Below are 18,802 nucleotides of genomic sequence, written 5' to 3'. Positions count from 1 at the left end.
AATGTCATCTGGAGCCCTGGCAAAGGTATGATAAGGTCCCAGAAAAATTAATTTCAGGTATCAAGCTGGCAGTCTCGTGACCAAAAGGGTAATGAGTGTTTTTCAACCCTCAGACCTCTGATTATTGATGTTCACATATTTAAACCAGATCTCCTGTTGGCTTTCCATCACCTCCAGTGGGCACTGCCCGGAGAGGTCCCTCAGACCTCTGATTATTGATGTTCACATATTTAAACCAGATCTCCTGTTGGATTTCCTCTGAACAAGATCTGGAGACAGCAGCAGCCTAAGGTTCATCACGGAGAAACCAGGCAATCACAATGTGTTCATAAAGCACCTCCAGTGGGCACTGCCCGGAGAGGCCATGAGGGCAGAAAAACTGGAAAATTAAGCTACTGTTTTCTGGTTTTAATATTTTCATTTGATTTGAATGAGAGAATTGAATGAAGGCAAGAGAATGCCTTCTACTGAAAAATTAATTAGTGGCTTATACTCTTTATTTTTTATTTTTATTAAGTGAATATTGGTCAAAGGCTTGCATTCAGTCATCACCTGAGAGCTTCCTGGGGGTGAGGTGAGCAGCAGGGCAATGTCTCAGTGCTTTCTTCACCTCAGGACACAAAGAACCTGTTGTAGCTGGGTGATGGTGTCTTAGCAGGACCCAAGCCTTGGGTACTTGGTGTGACTGTTAAGGTTTCAGAATTACGTAAGAGGTAAAGGAAGTCACAAGCTGCAGGTCCACAGGTGTGGTTTTGAGGGACTGTGACAGCACTGAGGGGTTGTAGAAGTACTGGAGAGCCAGAGGAAACAGGCAAAACATCTGGTGGGCTTTTGGATCATGTAAGAAAAAGCAGGAGAAGACAGTGTTGCTTTTTGAAACAACACTTCTCTTAATACGTAACTGGAGGGGTAAATAAACATGGATTCAAGTGGTTACCTGGCTAGAGTATCCTGTGTTGCAAAATTCAGTGGTTTAACTCTGTTTATAGCAGCCCTTGAACTGATTCAGGACTAGGTAGGCTGAAAAAATGGTGTATCACTGCAGCTGCTGTTACAGAGCTTCTATTATTTTCCCTGGAATAGTTAGGTGTGATAGTAGGGACAGATTCACACCTGTTTATGAGCAACAGTAAGGCTGCACTTATGTGCAATAAAAGAGTGAGGCAAAATATAGTGAATCATAACTTCAGGCAACTTAAGGTTATACTTCTAGTTTTTTCCCCACTTCTGAAACTGTCTAGATATACACCATGGCAAATAAATTAGTAATATCTAAAATAATTAAATAAATTAACTTTAAAATAGCAATTAATGCAAAATAGGTGTTTTATTAAACGTCTCCATAGCAGCAATTGCCTGAATCTGGCTGTGGTTCTCAGCCAACAAGCAGTTTTATTTTAAGGACTTTTGCCCCTCTTATATCCCTTGTCTTTGATAAATCATCAGGATTTATCAAAGATCACAGGATCTGTTACAGTTCTGGATCACAGGAAGTGTTACAGTTCTGCAGGAGATTGGCCATTACTTTCCTCTTGGCTGGTGAGCAGATATTGGGTGGGGTTTTGGTGTCCATCACCCACCTGTCATTTCCCCACCCTCTTTTTCACATAGCCATCCTTTTCACAAAAATTGTTTGAGATTTCCTGCTGTCCAGTTGTGTATGATACAGTCAAAAGTTTTCTGTCTCTCTTTTGGAGATCTAATGAACAAAAGAATGGCTTTTGTCTGGCACAAACACCATGCAGAACAGACTCCCAATCCTGAGCAGGAACTTCCCTTTAGAAAGGAATTTCAGCAAGAAAGCAGAACCCCCTGTGCTCGCAGTCTCCTGGTTCTTTCTCTGTGCAAGGTTATGTGTTGAAGATATTTCTGAGCCTCAGAACCTTTAAATTGAAGACGTGTTTAACCCTGTATATCAATCATGTTTTTCAACAACCAGGAATTATTGTGTAAAGTAAAGCTGTACCCTTATTATTTTACATTTAGCATTGTCTGTTTTATGTCATTCTCAATTTTCCCTCCTCTACCCTGCTCCAGCTGGGTTCCACATAGGACATCTTCAAAACATTTTTACATTACTTGCACTTTTCTGGGATTATTTTTGTTTTGCACTTTGAAGCTTTGAATGAAACCAGGCAAGAAACCAAAATTGTTAAATACCATGGGGTGAAGGAACAGTAAGAAAACATAATAATTTGCCTGGGGAATGGTGGGAAGTCAAGATCAAGGTTATTTCTCAGTAAATGCTTCCAAGTAGGAGGCAAATGAATTGCAGAAGCCAGCGGTAGTATCAGAATGTCATAAGGGGCAGAAGGGAATTTACCCGGGTCACTGTCAAGCTTGCCAGCTCTTTGAACCAAATTGATGCTGGTTTATTTTCAAGCTGCTATTTTGGTGCTCTTAGTGCTGAGTTAGATGGAACTTGGAAAGAAATGAGGTGCACTGACAGTGGCTGCACATCATGGGGGAAACATGAGCAGTATTTAATAGCAGAAAATAATGTATGCATGTAAACCTGTAAGGTCTGACATTGCCAGTTGGAGAGTCATATTTGGCTTCCAACACATTATTGACACATCTGGAGTGTGGCAAACAGGTTCAGGAAAGTTGTCCCAGCCTTCTTGGTGGTGCTGGTCTCCCTACCCAGAGTGTGATTGAATTGCCACTAAGGAGAATCTGGGAATCTAGGGGGATGCTGAGAGACTGGACAGGGTCCTGAGGAGGGTTATCCAGCTGAGTGAGGGCTTGGTGCATGAGTTGTGTATGCAGGATGGGGGACAAGAGTGGGTTTAGTACAGCAGAGATGGGATAAATCTGATAACCTTTAACTAGAGGCAAACAAACACAGCAGGGCCAAACTCAGCATTACCAGCTTGACCAGCCAGGGGCAATGGTCACGTGTTAGAGCAAGGTGTGGGGTTTATCACTGTTATTTTGCAGGGATTATTCCATGCCCTTTGTGCTTGAAGGCCCTTTTCTGTTCTCAGTTGTATGTGTCATCTTCCTAAGTGCTAGAGGATGGCAAAGACTATAGATCAAAGTTTCTAAATTTACAAGAACTGCCTTGAAAACTGAGAGCCCCTGCAGCAGGACCTGTGGAACGTCACCATCTGCTCTGCTACAGATGTCACCAGCCTCTTGATTAGCAGTCATATCCCAGCATTGCTGTCTGGTGACTTTCTGGAATGCAGAGCTGGTGTTAAGAGTTTTGTCATAGTCAGCCTAATCACAGACACTGAGAGGGCTGCAGTGGAGGCAAAGAAATGCCACAAATCTCATGTAGAAGTATATTTAAGATACCCAAACAAATCTGCCAAAATTTGGGAAAGAGGTTTTGGATTAAGAGTCTCTTTTGAAGATTTTCATTCAGTGGTGGTTGGATCCTCAGCCCAAGATTAGGAAACAGCTTTGGTGGTTCTATTCTCAGTTTACAGCAGAGTAAACCAAGATTTTTAGCATCACTACCAGCTCTCCATCATGGTCATCAAATAGCCTCAGTTTCCTCATGTCATTCCACAGAGCCCTGTTAGCCAGTCCTGCTAATTCAGTTTTTATACTGAAAAGGGAAACCATGTTCAGCCAGGTTGAGTACATCCCAGAATAGCTGCTGGATTTTACCATGGTCTGCATAAGAAAATGGCAGCCTTAAAGAACCACAGATTTCTGGGATACTGGCATGAAAATTAATGCTGGGAAGCAGTAGTGGGAAAGAAAAATCTCTTTACCTAAACAAGCTGCAAGGACTGATTTGTTTTGGTTTTGGTGGGGGTTCTTTGGTTTGTTTGTTTGTTTGTTTTTTTTCTGTATCTGAGTAAATACCTGCATTCTTCATTTATGTGAAGCATAAATCAACCAATTAAAATGAGCAGTAGGTATTAAAGAACAGATTTACTTACACACAGAAGTCACTACCATGTGATATTTTGCTGACTAGGCTCATCTTGACCAATATGAGATTTGGACCACTGAGAACTGGAGACCTGAGTCCCGTTTGGAGCTCATCCCATCTTTTTTCCTTTTTGAAGCCGGGTTCCTTTTTAAAATCCTTTTCATGGGAGGCTTGTCGTGCATCACAAAATCATGCCAGAGTAAATACAGATGGAATATCGAGCTGCTTCATTAAAATCCCTGTGATTTGTGTAAGGAGCTCCAATCTATTGGAACCTGACTTGTTAGTTTAAATTCCCTTACTGAGATATAGGTCAGGTTTAAATTAATAAGTGGTGACTGCAAAATCTTAATTAAAATGATACAGTTTTGTGAGTAGACAAGCACTCCTTAATTCATGTTGTGCTGGGAATATCTTTTTTCTATTGGTAAAAACCTGCTTACAAAGGTGTCAGACCAAATTAATTCCTGTGGTTAATATAAGTGACTTAAATTACCAAAAATTATAAATCTAACCCTTCAGTCACAACTACCTTCAGTTATTTAGGAAAAATTACTGGGATTTTTTGGGAGTGGGGGTTGGAGGAATGGGGGTGTGCTCGATATCTATTTTTTCCATTGAATAGCAAAAAGATTAATCATAATTAAAAAGGATCCCTGATGTTGTTAAATTATTTCCTTCATGTGGGGCTTGATTCTACATTGCCCTGCAGTTTCTGTGGCACAGTAGCAGGATGAATATCAAATGGCTCTGAATTCCATTTTTCAAGTGTGCTGTGCTTTTTCCTCCCCATTTGCCATTCACACAGCACCGACATAAAGTCTGAAAAAGTGTGATGGCAATGTGGGATGAGATCCTCAGGCAGTGATCCCCTCACACCAGACACCTGAGAAATTGTGCTACAGATGTTAATGCAGAAATCCAGAGGTGCACCAGGCCTGCCTTGCACAGCTGGAATGGTCTGGCCAAAAACAGTCTGAGGGCAGGAGAGAAACAGCAGCACAGGTTTGGGGTTTTGCTTATACTCCACTTGTGAATTCTAGTTCACACAAGTTCTTGAGTCACCTTCAGAGGTACAGTGCTGAATATAAAAATTATTGCTAATCTCCCTACAGTTCTCCAGCAGGCAGAGGCAATAAAACTCAGGTTGATATTCCTCCCTGCCACCACCTTCTTTCCCCTCCTTTTTCTCCTTTGTCCTCTGCAGAGCTGCTTACAAGTGCAGCTGGGAAATAATATAATGTCTGGTCTAAGGATATATTGTGGAATCTGCTTTTTACCCCAAGAAGACTTCTATATTTCTCTGCAAATGCTTTCCATGGTAAGCACAGCCTGGATTCATTATGGCTACGTGGAGGAAGGGGATTGTATGAGCCTCTAGCATGGCTCCTGCTCTTCTTTTGTCTCTTCCTCTCGCCCTAAATAAGTATAAACAACATGTAGACAAGACAAAACCTCAGCAGTGAACAAAAGCTGCCTGCATGTTATCCATCAGTATTATTTAAGTAGGACATGCTGGGCTGTTCATGATACACTCATACTGTAAGTGATAAGCTATAACGTATGGTATTCATTTACTTCTCCATTCCAACAGTAATATAGCAAAGACAATAAATTTTCCTGTTTGTTCTCTGACCCACTGTTCTTGGGTTAAGCAGCATGTTTGTCTACATTTGTCAGTTGTTACAAGCTTCTAGCTGCTGCAGACTAGGGTATTGATGAACCCTGGAAAATGGAGCCTTGAATAATGTATAAAGCATTAAACATGCAACCATTTCACTGGGAAAAAGGGGGGAAAAGTGTATTATATGTTTTCTCTGTTGTAGTTCCTTCATTTACAAAACATATTTGTCAAGTCTTTTGCTAAGAATAATGCCAGGATGCAGTTTCCCATCATTCTTGTTAATGGGACTGTCTTAGTGTTACAGTAAACAACCATAAGTCTTGTGTCTCAGCCATTGTGCAGCACGCTTAGTTTTTTCAGCTTCCAATTAAGGGTATTTTAAATTTGTTGTCTACAGTCATAGGAGTGGTGGTGCAATTTCTGGTCTTGCATCAAGAGAGGGGCACTAAGGAAAAAGGTGTTTTACAAAGCAAGAGCGTACTTGCAGAATTACTGCGTGACTGAAGTACATATATCGGGTTCTTTAAAAGCTCAAAACTTATTCCTACCTGTTATAGCGATTTATTACTAAAAAAGCAGCACTGATTCATGCATTTTCCTGAACAAATTTACGTGATAAACCATCAATATACATTTACATTAGCAAATGGAACTCTCTATCATATTTCTGAGACCAGAGTCCAAGACTTCAGTGGCTGTGAATCAATGCAGCTGCATTAGCTTCAGTGGAATGGTGCTGATTTATATCAACTGAAGCTCTGGTTTGTTAAATTCTTCCTCTTTTGGAAGCATGTATCAGAGCAGTGGAAAATTGCTGGATTTGATTTAGCCCCTATTTGATATGCCCCAGAATTCACCATTGCACTGGGAAACTTCAGTGAGCCTGTGATGATTTTATTGACACAAAGTTTGAATTACCCTCTTATCCTGGCCAAGGTTGAGAGGTTTTGGTGAACTCTGTGGAGGACAGTCACAGTGCTTCCATTTGTCCTGTGTCACTTCTGTAGGTAAACAAAAATGGGATGTTTAGAGCTGTTTCCACAAGGACTAAATTCATGTGAAAATACAAACACCTCATTTCTAAAAAAGGAAAATTGCTGCATATAGATGTGAGCATTCTAATGCTGAGCATTTCATGAGCTAACATGGTTGCCTCCATAAACTAAGGATAGTGTGTTATCCTGCCACATGTTGGTTTCTGCAATCAATCCCTTAGAGAGAGATGTGGATGCACTGAGGATGGGAATACAGCCATCAATTTCCTGAGCCTGACACTCCTGAAAGCCTAAAGCCCTGCACAGAGGTGAAGAGTCTGTGCATGCACAGAGCTGCAAGGCTCCCACTAACATTAACAGCCAAATCCCTGATTATTGAAACAAGTATTTAACCCTGGTGTGGTTCTCCTCAGCAAATTATTTGTGAGCAGAGAAGTAGAACAGTTTGTGACACAAGGAAGGGAGTGGGCATGTAATTCATGTCAGAAATATAAAATGTATGGCACATGAATCCTCTTTTCTACCTTTGTTGGAGGTCTTTACTATCCTACAGATATGATAAGGAAACAAGCACTGGAGCAGAATATGTGCTTCACATCCATAGCTGGAGGGATTGGTATGAAATGTATTTTGGCAGGGTTATTCACCAGCAAAACAGAAGGGCTTAGGAACAGGTTTATCCAATACATTAATATGGGCGCCAAGTACCACTAACAAATAATATCAGTTAAGCTTCAATTAAATTTTCAGGATCAATACAATTACTCTTAAAGGTGAATATGATGGCTTTGGAATGACAGTTTTTAGGGATATTTAAAAAAAAAAATCTAGAGCTTTTTTCCACTGGTTGAATGCATAGGTTTGTGATTCTAGAGAACATCCCCAGTGGTAACTTCCTAAAGCTCTTTGTGCTTATTGCCATTGTTTATTGGCATTTGGAGGGAGAAGCTCTATGGCTTTTGCTGCATACGGGGTCTTTCTTTTAGAATTAGTTGACTGAGGCATCTTTCTCCTCCAAATAATCAGCAAGGGTGATTTCACAGTTCCTAGGAAGGGAGTGCAGGTTTCTGGTACTTGAACAGGTGGGTGTCTATGAAAGGCTGATGTTTAACCCCACAACTTCATTACCAGACTCCATCATAAGCAGCATCTCAGGATATTGTCAGTCTACAATTTTGAATCTCTGACATTACTTTCAGTTTTTGATTTACTGACTATGTTCTTAACATGAACCTTGCTAGTTTAATTCTCATCAGTGCTGCTATCTGCCATCCATCTTCTGAAGGAAATTATGGATCTACTGAAAAGCAGGAGGAGATATATAATTCAAGAAGTTTTCAAGATTCATTTTCAGGAAGATGAAGTGCCGACCACATTATGTGCTGAGTAGGGCTCTTTGAACAGTAACAATGCCACCTGCAGCACTAAATATGTATTATGAATAAATGTTTTATTGCAAGCAAGCCAGGAAAAAGAATGGTCAATCACTATTGCCATGTCTTTCCCAGCAGAAAAAGGATTCCTCTTCTGCAGCTCTAAAGATTTCTGTAGAAAAGTACATAACAATACAGAACTGGGTTCCACTTCTGTGTGGTCCATGTTTACAATGAGGAGAGCAATCCGTTCATTTCTGGAAGAGATAGAGAGAACACACCTGAATGTGGTGCTGTAAAAAGAGCAGGGAGCACATTCACAGTGAGGATGATTAAAGTGGTACATTCTCCAGAGGGAATGGATGAGGGACCAGAAGGTGCTGCTGCTGACTATCACTAACACTGGAGTGATGTGTTCCCTCTTCCATTCTCCCACTTAATTAAATTAACAGTGGCCCAGCTCTACCTCACGGATGCTGTGCACAAGAACAGAATATGAAGGGAGGAATGCTGAGTGTTTAATTTCAGGTGAGAAGCTGTGGCTGGGTGGCAGTGCTGGATGGGGGAGCAGGAGCAGGCTGAGCTCTGGGCTGGTTTCATACACTGCGTTATTGAAACTCTTCCCAGTTGAACTGAAGAAGAATTTAGCCTAGGGTACAATACTTTGAAAACTTATATTTATACTTCCTTCCTGCCACTTTATGTCTAAGTTACTCCAGTTTTGAGATACCTTTTTTACATAAAATGGGGGAAAAAAGTAATTCCTGAGAGAATAGGGATCCTGATCCAGCTTGTTCCATGTTCTTAGGAACATTTCCAGTTTTATCCTGATAGGATCAAGCAGAATAAAAGCTGAAATTAGTATAGAGTGGGGCTTGTGTAAAAAGTTACCTGAAAATATTTTTTTTGATCCTGAGAGAAACTAATAAGTTAAGAACTTCACAATAAATCATCAAAAATTCTGTTGTTTTAGAAGACTGTCTTCTAAAAATGAGTGACTTTCTGAGCTGCTGAATAATTTGTAACAGGTAGAATACCTCACAATCTTTTTCTCTCCCTTCACAAATTGTCTGGGAACACTTTAAGAGACTTTCAAATGATCTCCTGGATAAGAATTATTTTGCTACTCTGCTTTTCCTGACCTGTGGCTTGTCTGTAGATTGTGTGTGAATAGTCAGTGGAATACTGAGTGGAGCTCGGAAGGGCTTTGGGAACAGCAACAAAATGTCTGCTTTAGAGACAAAAGAGCCACTCTCCTGAAATTCAGAAGTTTAGGCTAATCATTACATTGATTATTAAAACCTTTGCAGTGTTGGGGTTTTGGGGTTTTTTGGGGGTTGTGGTTTTTTTTTTTGGTAGACACCTCCAGGTTTTGGGAATTTTGGACATCTTAACTGAAATACAGAATCTGAGTCAGCCCAGCAAATTTGTTGTTCATTACTTCATTCCCATTTTCATCATTTTTACCTTTACACATACTTACTTTCTACCTATGAATGTATTTTTGGAATTAATTTAACTGTCTGTCCTCCACAAAAAAATGCAGCTTCTTTGTTAGCTTCCCTTAGGGACTGGTAGTTCTTTCAATTTTTGATTTTGCTTTGAATAGAAATTTTGTGTTAATTTTTTAATTAAGCATTAACAACACTGTTCCTTTATGTTGATGATGTGGATTGAGAGAAATGTTTTATGGCTGGGAGATATATTCCCTCTGGGATGCCTGTGACCACAGAACTTAAATGTAGGTTTCTCTCTTTGCAGAGGAAGCTGTGCAATATTTTTCAGAAAATTTGCTAAATGTTTTCAAAATCTGATGGAATTATAATCTATCTGTAAAAATAATTGGAAAGATAAATGAAAAGTGACTGAACAAAACAATAACTAAAATACACAAGTGTTTGTGTTTTAATGTAGATGAAATAATTTCTTTTCATCAAGCTTGTGAAATTTCTCTAGAGTGCTTTTCCTTTCCTCTCATATTTGTAAAATTAATCAACCCAGAAAAAAAAAGATGACTTTTGGAAGAACTAACACTTGGTTTGTATACAAAAATAAATTGAAAAAAACATGGTCTCTCCACATCTTTTAAGAAAGCTGATTTTTAATAAAGTCACAATTGGTTACATCATTCCCTTGAGATCAAATAAAAATATATTTATCCTTTGAATAACTCTTCCTTCATTGGGCACCTCCCTCAAAATTTCTCATTATTTCTAGGAAAACAAAACGCAATCTTTGATCCTTTCTCTTTCAAAGCTGCTAGATGAAAATGAACTTTTAGAAACAATCCAGAATCCATTTGTCAGGATAATAACAATTCTCTGTAACAATTCTTTCTGCCTCTTCTCGCTCCCCCTACCCACATTAATTATAATGCTCTAACAGAACAGAGCTTGATTCCCTTTTTTATTAAGGTTGTTTCACTCTATTATTGATTAAGCTTATTTCCCATGATAAATAACCTTCCTGTCAAAAAATGATTTATGAAAGCCAGTGGTCTTTCTTTTTCCAGTTTGCTTTTCCTGTGGTTACATATTACATATTATCTCCTGCTGACTGGTTTGGGCAGTCTTTGAATCTACAATTACTGATCCTCATTAAGAGAACTGAATTTCAGTGCTGTAAAAGGCCTGGAGATCTATCAGGTGGATCATTTGATTTTAAGTTAGAAGCAGAAGCATCTTTCCAGTGTGAGTATATGCTCTTGTGGTGTGCCTTTAAGTCTTCAAAATGTTAATAAAATAAGAAGCACTGTGCTTATGGGGACCAGCTCCTTGGAAGTAGCATCCCTCATGAACATACTGATACTTCTGGATTGCCAGTAGTTTTTGCTGTCACCATATTTATAAATATAGCTAAATATATATTTGTCTCGATATTGAATGGAAATCAGTTTCTTAGAAGGCAGTAGCTCTGCTTTATGCAGTCTTGAGATGGACTGAGTGTGCTTTTGTTCAGATGTGTTTTGCTCTGTCAACAAACCTTTTGTCCTCAAATTTAAGATGAAACATGAAGTCTTCTGAGTTCCTTTTCCCTTGGTGGAAACACTGAAAACCACCCAGGTTGCACCTCATTTGTTTATTGCACAGGACTAGCTAACCTGATTATTGATGAAAACTGCTCAGAGCTTTATGTCTTGTATCCACTGCTGACACCTTTCCAGGCAGTGCTTTGTCCAAAACTCCTGTCCAGTTCTTTCACATTCTCACAACAAACTCTTCATCTCTGTCTGGGCTTCTTCCACTGCATTTTTTCTTTTGTTTGTTTTACTGCGACTGTTTTCTTTCTCCCATTCCTGCAGTTCCAAACAGCCAGTCCTTTATTTGAAATATGTTTCAGGACAAGCAGCTCAGGCCCGGGAGGAGCACAGCCTGTTTTTGGGGCAGTGGGAGGGTGACTCTCTTTTGTTCTTGGCTTGGCACTGCAGAATTCTGATCCACAAGGAAGTTTTCTCTGCAAATGAGCAGTCTTCAGAAATGTCCATAGAGAAATGTCACTGCTTTTTGATAATCCTGAAGAAGGCTGACTGCACAACCCCAGGTTCAGTAACTTTTTCACATAATTCACATTGCATTTCTGTAGAGAGATATTCTATTAGACAGACTTAAAAAAAAAAATAAAAATTGTTCTTACATACCCTTGAATGGTCTCATGAAAAGCCTAGTGCTGATAAGTGAAAAGTCATAAAGCAAAACCTAATATTATCATTGCTTTAATTCTTAATCTTTGTTCCTTCGAGTCTGGGCTCTTAATAGAAACTAATGGGAACTCAATTTTTTTTCCAAGTCAATGGCAAAAATCAGAGTCCTGAAAAGACAGCAGGCTGACATTTTGTGTATTTAATACCTAAAATCAGCTTCAAAGAAAATGAAGCAAAAACATAGCAAATCAGCAGAGACAAATACCTTTTCCTTGTAGTATCTCTGTCCTCAGAACTAATGTTGATAAGGATTTCACAAATGTGATACTTTTTGCTCCTGATATCCTGCTTACCTGGGGGAAAAAAAAGGTAAAAGGTCATTTTCTTAGTCTAGTGTTGTGTGGCCATAATATTTCAAGTCTCACAAATTTTGAAAGGAGCACTTGATGCTGTGACAGGTGATAAAATCAAAGGGGCCAGTAAAGGACAGTGCTTTCCTGCTCTCTTTTAGAGTGGTTTCTCTTAACAGGATCCTCGGCGCTCGTGGACAGCAGCTCCCCGGGTTGCAGAGATCAGAGGTTGTCCTCAGTGCCACTGATGTTTCTGTTCTCATGTTTTCCACGGTAACTGCACTCCCCAGATCTGCTCACTGTATTATCCCTCCTGAGAGGTGGGGAGCTGCAGCACAGAGCCTTCAGGAAGCAGGGAGTAGGAGCAGAGTCTCAGGCTCTCATCCTGCTCTCTGACACAGCCTCAGTGCTGGCATCTGGCTGGGCTGGGCTGGTGGATGTGATGTATCAAATCCGTGATGGATGCTGAGCTTAAAAGTAGTTTCAGTCAGGTTAAACCATGACAGCCTGCCACCACCTCAATAGTAATTTTCTGGGTAATTGAATTTTTTTTTTTTTTTGCCTATTAAAGTAAATTAATTCATGACTGTTAAAAAGCTACATTGTTATCGGTAATAATTAACTATTATTAAGGCCAAATATAGAACTTTGACTCTCTGAAATGAAAATCAAGGGTTTTACTGTGCTCTGAGGTGTTGTGGCACTGTTCACTTTACAGAATACCTGGAGAAAGGGCCTGGATTATAAAGATGAACTCATTCCCTATTTGTATTAGGTAACAGTGGAATGATTATTATGTAACCAAATCAAAGAGAGTGAGGGATATTTCAATACAGTAGGCCAATGAAGTTTTAAAATAATAAGTACATGAAACACATTTAATTTTGCCTCCTTGCTCAGGTTTAACTACTAAGAAAAGGGATTTTGCCTGAACTCACTTATTAATTTTCAGACTTTATGGTTGAGGTGCCTTTAAATCTATTTAAAAGTTGCAAGAATGACTTGCTAAAGTAACAGTTTGTCTGGAGGGAGACATGAATTAAACACTGGATTTTGAGCTGAACAGGCTTGGCTCTGTCCTGTGCTGGAAAGACTGAAAGCCCAGTGGAAGAGAAGGTTATGTATCTTTAAACTGCCTCGTCTCAGTCCTGATTGCAAAGTGCTCTGGGGACTGGGAAGGCCTCCAGCACTATCCTGGATGTTCCTGATGTCCTGTTAGAGGCACATTCGCTCTCCCTGGTGGCCCTGTGCTCCTTGCAGTACCTCTGGAGCTGTTATCATCATCCAGCCTGTCCTGAAACTTGAGCATTGGCTGCTCTGACTGATTTTGGAGAAACCTTCTGGGAGCTGAGCAGAAGAATTTAAAGTTTTGCACCTTTGTCAGGGCAAGGAATGTTGCATCCTTTGCCATGCACACTTCCAAAACACCAGCCTAAGGTTACACAGGGACCAAGCCATGCCTGTGATCCTGCATTTAAGACTGCTCTTACACTTTTCTCACTTTCAAATTCATTGTTGCTAACTGAGAATCTTACTCTCTCACATTTTTAGTCAATATTGGTCTTTATTGTCTAAGGGAATCTGTTCCTGCTCAATCCATATCTTCGCTGGATTTATTCTTTGCCCATGTATTATAAATCTCTTGACAATAAAAGAGTTTATGCCTCTAGGCATTCACCACTCTTGAAATAATCCACTGTCCTTGGAACCACGGGGACTGATAAGTCCTTGATTATTTTTTGGAAGCATAGATTGGGAAAGAGAAGCAGAAGGATTCAATTGCTTCTAAACTTTCAATTTGAGGCAACTCTCAAATGACGAATTTGTAGTCAGAGTATTTCTCTCACACACTAAGGCATCCATCTGGTGAGTTTCCCAGAATTTCAAATCTAAAGAATTTCTTGGTTTTCTGAGATTTTTGTTTTCTTAAATGCCATCAACAGCACATAACCAAAAATCTCTATCATGCATGTCATCTACTGTCTTAAAAAAGCAGAAATAAGAAAAGGACACTTACACTGTGTGGCTTTGTCTTCCCAAAATAGATTTTAGTTTCAAATAATGTTTTTTTAAATCTTTCTGGGTTTTGTTGTGTGTGCTGTATTTCAGTGATGTCTGCCATAAGTATCTCTGTTTGTTTTAGTAGGAGGCATAACATCTGAGAGAGGAGCTTGGCATTTCAGAGACAGAGAATTGTTCTGATTTCCAGAAATAGGCACACTAGGAAGTGGTGCTCTGATTAGTTGAAGAGTCTGGCACTAGGGATTTAACCATAAAGAACAGCCAAGGAGGAATCAAGAGGCTCTGCAGACACATTGGAGATGCACGACATATCCCACGAATCCCACAAATTTTGCAGGGAATGTACTGAATGTTCTATTCAAAAGATATGGCTTGTTCTTCTAAAAAAATCTAGGAAGACCTTGCCCAGGGTACTGTATGTTCTGACCCTTCACCATGCAATACACCATGCAATCATTAGTATTGCTGTGCTCAGTAACATTTGCTTTGATTTTTGTTTTTGCTGTCTGGGATTGGTTTCATATTCTTGATCAATTGTATTCAAAACTTTCTAGAGTCTGGTAGTCTGAAAATAAACCCTGAACTAAGTCATGCACATCTACCTTGAAAAATGGTTATCACCAAGTGGTCAGTTGGCAATTAATAGTGTGTAGTGTGTCCACTGAAGAGCTTCAGGCTTTTGAAAACTTTAGTTTTAGGATCTACAGAAAAATTTACTTTCCTCCCACAGCTCTGGGGAATCACTGGTCCAGAAGGCAGCTGAGTAAGAGGTAAACTGCAGCAGGAGTGATTTTGTGCAAACCTGAGTTAGATGGGTTGACCTGAAAACTTTTTATACTTTAAAGGGGAAAGTTGCTTTCCTACAAGTTTGGAAATCACTCAAAGACCTCTCTTCTGTGGGGCAAATCATTAGCATTCTGTTCTATATGCTTTCGTTGCTTTCACTTTTAAATGCTTTGGCTTAATGATATTGAACAAAATGATGTTCAAAAGAAAAATCTGAGAGTAAACAAATGGGGCACATCCCTACTAGGGATATTTTTAGATAAGGTAATTTCAGCAGACTGAATCTCCAATCATCAGGTATTTAAATAGCAAATGCATGGAATGGATGAAGAGAATTTACTGTGAGAGTGGAATAAGCCCTTTGGGTGCAGCTGGCAGTGCCATTGTGCAGGTGTTCCATGGTGGCCATGCAGGTTCACATGGCAAGGAGCGTAGAGATGTTATCTCAAGGTCTGAGCAGAACATTGGTCTCCATAATATGAGGCCTCACCCTGCAAAGAGATCAGAAAGGCCTCTCCAGAGTCTCTCCCCTAACGGGGTGTATGTGGTGCCTTGTTTTCTGACACACTTTGGGGAAGGGCAGCAGATTGTTCCCCTACACATCAGCAGAACCCTTCAGCAGCTGGAAGGCAGTGAGCCAGGTAAAGGAGGGAGTCCACACTGAGGGAAAGTCCCTCTCTTATGAAGGAGAAAAATGTGCACCCAACAGCTGGCAACGGGTCTGCTTCTCATGAAAGAGCTGCTGGGAAGCTTCTAAGCACGTGGCTCTTGGAGGGTCTTTCTCTTCTTGGCTGCTCAAACATAAGGACGAGGTGGATGGTGACACTCTGAACCCGCATTCTCTGCCAAAATGGGCACCTTTCAGGCCATGGTGCCAGTAATCAATGCAGAATTCTGCTTGAAGGCATGGCACACTATGCAGTGTATGAAAAAATATTGCTTAACTGAGGAGAGAAGTGAAATAAATAATGTTAGTGCACCAGCAGAAACATGTGAGTGCAGAGGCTGAAGTTCAAGGAACACAAGCTGAGGATTTGTTACTTTATTTGTTACCACTGATATACCTTTGAGTGCTCCTGAATTTAGAAGTCCATTACCATGCTCGCTCATGGTCCATAACTGCAGAAACTGTGTTTATCAACGAGGGGAACAGAGAGAGAGATGTTATTTTCAAACTGTTGAGAGGTTATTATACAACCAATGGAGAGTGAAACACCTACATTAGAAACTGCATAAAAGCACTTGACAATGTCCTTTTACTAAGTTTCAATAAAATGTATTAATATGATTACTATACTACTCATGTTCTAAAGCATGAGGCCTTTTTTTGACCTCTAAGTGCAAGATCCTTTTGAAAAATAGTAATGGAAATGTTTTCACCCTCTCTGTCAGCAATTTCTGTCATCCAGTTTCCATTCCTATTTGTGTTTAGAAAGGAAAATTACAGTGTAATTTTATTTATTTTTTTTTAATTTTCTCAAAGCCTTATAAAGAGGTTTGCTGACTTTCTTTTATATTTCCATTGACTCAACGGGTGTTTCTCTCTATGTGAGCCTTCTTAACATGTATAAATGAGCAAGATTAATGAGAATTGTGCTTCGTCAGTTCTGCAGGCAGGTGGTTTACAGTTTTGAGGGTGTAATTTGGTCTAGATTGAAGAGATACTTGCTTTATCAAGAAGGCAAAGAAGCTACATCCATGTTTAAAGTAAAACTTAAATTTATAAGTACTTTTCTCCTGGAGTTTTAACAGTTCCCTCCCCACTTCCACTCCAAAGAGTGAGGTCTAATTAACATCAACAATCTTTCTATGGCTAAAGTGTTTCCTTTAAAAAAAAAAGTTTTTAAGAACTGCTTTAAAATTATCAAAAATGGAGGTCAAGCAATGGCTTTATAACACTCCATTGAGCCTTTCTGTATGCCAATATACATTTTTCATCCTTAGCTTAAGGTTGTATTAATAAAGAAGAGGTCTGCTGCACATTATGCACCTCCTGATCTCGGCTATTTCACAGGAACAGTAAGCTATGAAACTTCAGGGTGATTTTTTTTCTATAATAATCTGCTTCTGTTCCTACTGATGAGGATCCAGTGCTCCTCTTTCTGACCTTCCATGTTCACCAGCCAATCAAGCCTGAACAGTTTCAGCAGTGTTAAACTTCACAGCTATTTCTGTTACTCTGAGGTCTGTCCCCATCGATTTTTAAAAAGTCAGCATGCCAGGAATTCATGTCAGATGTCAGCAAGCTTCAGAGTCACCACTGATAACCTGCTGTCTCAGCACATCGCAGCAGAACAGAGCATTCATGTTGTTCTGCTCCTGATTGTCTGGTGAATTGGGAAAACATTGTGCAAAATACAGCAGCTTCACTGGTGGGAAAAATTGCTGAACAGCACCTGCATAGTAAAGAAAGACCATCTGCTTATTTTCCATAGCCACTATTTCTCCACCTCGGTATCTGTCTGGTTTTTGTCAGGCAGGATCATGGAGCTGGTTCAATGAGAATATATATGTATCTATGTAAGGAAGAAAGAGAAAAGAGAGAGAAATCAGGAGCAGGATTCTGTTTTCATACAACTCAGAGTGTTCCTGTGGGACTGACAGCTACAAGACACCAGCAAGGACAGGAATTCACCAGTGCTCATTAAGCTGACTGGGCTGTTTATCAAGAAAATGTAGACAATTATGGTTTTGTGTAGTTTAAATCCATATACTTAAACCAAAAAGGCTTGATGAGGTGTAAACTATTCTTTCAGAGCATAAATCTTTTTGCTGAGAGAGATGGGAAGAGCTACTTCCCATTATCTCTATTTATTCATCCCATGTGTGAGGCAGGTCTTTTATTTTCTTGTGCAGCACAGAGTAGTGATTGCTGTCACAACCCCTGCATTAGATCAGATGAGTTAATTCCAGGTTAGTAATTTATACACTCGAATACAAGTACTGTCCTTGGACAGTAAGAACACCTGCATTTTCTTTTTGTTATATGACACCTTAGAAAGTTACACTACACTAAAATTTAGCAACTTCTGCTGTTGTGGGAGCAATTGTGCTCCTCTTTACTGGAGGTTTCATAAACCTATTCACTGTAACATTCTGGTTAAACTGAAGACAGCTTGTATTGATTTTCTCTTCCTCTTCTCCTCCTCCTTTTTTTTTCTTTTTTTTTTTCTTCCCATTTCTTGTGCTTATCCATGTGGAGGACAAAGAGGGTGTCTAACTAAGTATTTTTCCCTTAATCAGGCTGAGAGAAAAGAAGGGTTTCAAGGTCAGTTACAGTGCAAGATGCTTTTTATAACCTCCATCATCTTGTCTGTTTCCTCTGCCTTGTAAAGAGAGGGTTTTTTCCATGACACCAATTACGATACAGTCACTCACACAGAATTCTTCCATTTGGGCTTGTATTTGCTCTCTCAGGGCAGTCCCACATCTCCCCCAGTACTGTGTTGGTGATGTGAGCTTCTGACCTTTGGGAAACTATCCTGAACTCCACGAATTCCTTCATCCCTCACTTCACTTATTACAGCTGGTGGTTACTATTTGTCTTGTGCTGTGTTAGCAAAACCCTGTGCAGATGGGGAGTATAGATTTCTTCACTGAGGCTAAATTGGCAAAATATATAATGCAGTATCAATTGCCCTTGGTGCCCTGAATTCCTGCCTTCGTTAACTAGGCTGCAGCAACTGTTGAAGCTAATCTGTCCACTGACTGGGGAGAGAGTGTCAGAAGAAGTGAAGATGCCTGTCTCAGGTTTTGTCCAATTTATCCTTTATTTATTTGGTGTAGGTCCTGACTGCAGTGTTATTTGAGGTGCTTGTGTGCTCTAAGCTGTTACCCTCACAAATCCCTTCCCATGTGAAGCTGTCCTGTATTCTCCATTTACACAGAAACACTGAAGCATGGTCAAGTTTGATAGATTTTCCATGACATTTATGACAGAGGTATGAGAGCTCAGACCTTCTAACCAATCTGGTGCTCTACTCTCTTATTTTTCTAATTTGGGACAGGAATATGAATTCACTGTAAAAGCAGCTGAAAGACTCCAGGACATTTCTGCTCTGTGCCTGCGTTCAGCTGCAGTTAATACACACCTTGTTGAATAGATCCCAATTTACCCCTTTGC

This window comes from Passer montanus, unplaced genomic scaffold (assembly GCF_014805655.1).
Source record: "Passer montanus isolate IOZ18808 unplaced genomic scaffold, ASM1480565v1 scaffold8, whole genome shotgun sequence".
NCBI classification, from domain to species: Eukaryota; Metazoa; Chordata; class Aves; order Passeriformes; family Passeridae; genus Passer; species Passer montanus.
Note: the sequence above shows the minus strand (reverse complement) of the source record.